Below are 3,730 nucleotides of genomic sequence, written 5' to 3'. Positions count from 1 at the left end.
GGTATTGTCATATCCGAACATAGGGCTACTACTTTTTATGTTATGGGGTCTCGAAGACTGAATTTAGCTGCCAACCCTAGTCAGCAAGCTGAAAAATCCCTTTCCCCTTTTTCTAAAAATATAAGGGTAAGCTTCATAGCTCCAACCGGGCTGTCGCCTTAGCTTATTAAGCGCTGGTTCTATCCCGACCAAGCAACCAAAGCCGGGGATAACGGTGGGAATAGTGAAAGAAAGAGAAGGGGAAGAAGCGGGGTAGAGGAATTGGTCAACTCATCAGGCTCATGACCTGAAGGCTGCAGGTTCGAATCTTGTCCCCGCCTACTCACTTGAGATAGATTTTCTTTCTCGGTGAACAGAAGTGGATCACAATGAATTCTTCACAGATGTAATTGTGAATCTAACTGTACCGAATCGTATCAGGCCTGCCGAGTGAACCGTACCACCGTACCGACGAGCCTACTAAGCCGAGATTGACGACTGGAACAACTCCTTCGATTAAGCCTCTTGCCTTGACTTGTAATAAGCGATAGGGATTCCACACAGGGTTACCTACATTGCAAAGGTACACTTTTCAAGATAATATAAGGAAAATGAAATACCTTCAAAATCTAAAAGAAAGGGGCTTTAGCCTTCCTAATCTCACTTTTATAGGAAGAAAAATTGATGATTCTCCTTGGGATGAGGAGATAAGGCACTCAGCTGATAGATCTAGTGAGAGAGATAACTAAACTGGCAAAAGAAAGTAGCATATTAACATTTTCGCTACAGAAGATTCCTAAGTCGTAGCTTGGAAGTCACCCAGAAATGGAACGTATGACCCAGACCAGATTACGATATTAGGCGAGAGCAACAATCCTCCACTTGGAGATTTGCTTTCTCGGGGAATATTTCAGGCTGTGTCCACCCCTTTTTGATTAATTTCTCGATGGGACAAGAATCACAGGAATTCATTCCAAGGAGTCTCCTTTAAAGCAGACGCCGAAACAAAGGCTCCAAGATCAGTTATTTCTGGGGCATAATAATCCATTGAGTCGGGGAATTTCGCTTTCTACTTTAATAGGTGGAGGCTCGGCTCAAGCTTCGGAAGAGGAGTTCACGACTTGTTGAGGCAAATTTGCTCACCTGATGTTGTCCTTTTTAATACACCTTCCGGGGCGATTTTCCCTATCTTTTTAACAAGGATTGTTTCAGAAGCCGAGAGGGAAAGAGATAAGGAGCTAGCCCTTTATAATATTCTTTTTCGAGATGCAAGAAGTCACTAGTACCTGGAAAGAGAAGATGTAAGCAAAGAAGAAGCTTTTGCGACTGTCGTCGTAACCGCAGTTGGAGGATCGTCATTACCAGCCTTGTCTCTTGTTGAATCTCTTTCCTCTTTCGACTGTGATTTCTCTCCTTCCGCTCTAAGGAAGTAGTATTTGCTTTGGTTAAGCTCTTCCTTATCTTAGGACGAATCTATAGAGAAGGGCCTTCGAACTCTCCTGTTTAGGAAGAAAGCAGCCATTGAACTAGGCTCCCATTTAGCATTGAAAGTCAAGATTGAGTCATTTTCTGAGGGAAGGAACCCGGGGGAAATGAAGTTTCGTATAACAGAGAACCATTAGCGATTGTCACTTTTGTTTTATCTTCTGTTGTCTCTGATTGACGAAGAAGGAGCCCCACTACACGAAAAGAAAGAAGGTAGGAGCCCATCCTGGGTTAAATGGTTGATGGATTCTTGATGGTTGAATGAATGTGACCAAGCCATTCTTGGTTTTTGTTGACAGAGAGATTCTCTTTTATAGGAAGCAGAATAAGCACAGTTAGCCTGCTATTTCAGCTGCCGTTGAAGGAAGAACCGATGTGATTGCTCGAGTTTAAGAAGTGGATGAGGGTAGCGTAGATAAATAAAAAGGCTGCTTAAAGGACTGATCTCTCTCTATTGATTAAGTAATTTCCCGAGTCAGATGCCATGAAATGAAAAGTGTTATCTTATTAATGTGCAGATTTTTTAGGTGTGAAGTGATTGAGTGAAAGTCGGATGAAAGTTCTCCCAGGCTAGGGAAAGGGAAAAAGTCAATAGAAGGGAGAAGGCTTTTTTCAGTATTGATTGCAGAAGGGAGCTTACTTTGCTTAGAGTTAGAGAGACTGGAGGGGGGATAGCTAGATTCAACTTATCCAAAGAGAGGAGCCGAGATGCTATTTCATCCATTTTTTATTGTTGTTTAAGTCCTTACCGGGCGAAAGGCATAAAAGAATGAATACCAGGCGAAAGCTCAAGGCAAGATAGAACAGAGAGTACAGTAACCGATCGAAAGCTGGATTCACAGGCAAACAAGACTGACTTACCACAGAAAGTCAGGCAGAGAATTCATTTTCTGTTTTGAAATTCATTTTCTTTTGATAAGGAAGAAAGCAGCAAATACGAAGAAGTAATCAACGAGCAATCCTTCTTTGTCTTTCTGATTGACTGGAGCAGGAAGGGAGACCGTAGGCTCACATCTCGTTACTCTTGAATCAATCTAGGTACGGTTTGGTTTGTTCAGCTCCTTAAAAGATGTTGAATTAGACTTTGTCGACTTTCACCTGATAGAAGGAATTTTTCGATTTTCAAACCAACATATTTGAATCTAATCGGAGTAGTCCCAAAGTGCACTATTCGACTCTCCAGCCCTTTTCTTTATATAACTGGCGACATTGTCTCATACCTTTGCTAAGCATGTCCTTGAGTTGAGGGCCTCCGTCACCCTCGTTGCAATAATTGGTTACATAGGGGACCGCGTATCTTTCGCTTTTGGACTTTGTCTATGTGTTTAACCGTGGGTTCGGCTTTGATATATTTTGCTCTTTGACTTTCCTTTGTGCTCATCTTGGCCGGAGCCATTCTGGTCGGATTCCCACAGTCTAGGGTAAGACTTTTGAAGGAACTGTTCATTAATGGCTCTAGTGTGCACCTTCCCGTCTAAATCTTGCAGAATATGGGCCTTGCCCGCTAACACTTTCTAAATTTGAAATGGCCCATCCCACTTTTCGCGCACTTCTTTATGATACCTATAGCGGTGGTAGTTCGCTCATCAAAGAGCGCTATTTAGCCTTGTCGGGTGAACAAAGAGAATTCAAAAGCCGAGATCATAAAGATCATACTACGAGGCGAAGTCAATTTTTCTTCTTAGAACGTAAGCTTTATTGTCACAATAAATGACAGGTGACTGGGCAGGGCAGATGGGGAAGGAAGCATAAGGGATTCGCTGCTGGCTACTCACAACCAATAGCAGACACAAGGAAGTTAGTGCCTTTGCACTCACCACCAATCAGCCAACCACAAAGGATTGAAATTGATGAATCCAGGGTAGGTACCTTTCGATGACGAGGCCGAGATATTGATATTACGCATTTGTTACTGTCCATCTTTATTAGCCAACTCCCTTGTTTCCATCTTTCTTTTTAGAGTTTACCACTCTTCAATGCCAGTGGTGTGAGGCAGTGAGCTCGGTTCAGTTCCTGAACCAAGTCTTATTGCACTATAGCATTCGATGCATCAACTATGGCAGTTCCGATAAGCATTTTTTGAACCTTTTTTGTAGGGCTTTCCTCCCTTTTTCCTGGGAAAGTGGTTTTCTTGCAAGGTCGTGTAAAGAAAGGGGTTAGCGGCTAGCCGGAACTATTCAGTCAATCGGTAATCATTTTAAGCATCTTCGTCTTTCTCACATCAATCAGTCTGAGACTTCCTTTGAAGAAGAATCAGATTCCATTC

At 42.6% G+C, this 3,730-nt stretch overlaps 1 non-coding gene across 1 annotated transcript; it reads left to right on the top strand.

Annotated features, from left to right (window-relative positions):
- The first annotated feature begins 246 nt into the window (after nucleotides 1–246).
- TRNAM-CAU (transfer RNA methionine (anticodon CAU)) lies at nucleotides 247–320 on the top strand. The gene has a single exon. It is a non-coding gene; the product is annotated as a tRNA-Met (tRNA).
- The last annotated feature ends 3,410 nt before the right edge of the window (nucleotides 321–3,730 follow it).

The sequence above is a fragment of the Carica papaya genome, chromosome 5, assembly GCF_054855325.1.
Source record: "Carica papaya isolate Zhongbai chromosome 5, ASM5485532v1, whole genome shotgun sequence".
Classification (NCBI taxonomy): domain Eukaryota; kingdom Viridiplantae; phylum Streptophyta; class Magnoliopsida; order Brassicales; family Caricaceae; genus Carica; species Carica papaya.
Note: the sequence above shows the minus strand (reverse complement) of the source record. Positions and strands in the feature narration are given on the sequence as shown.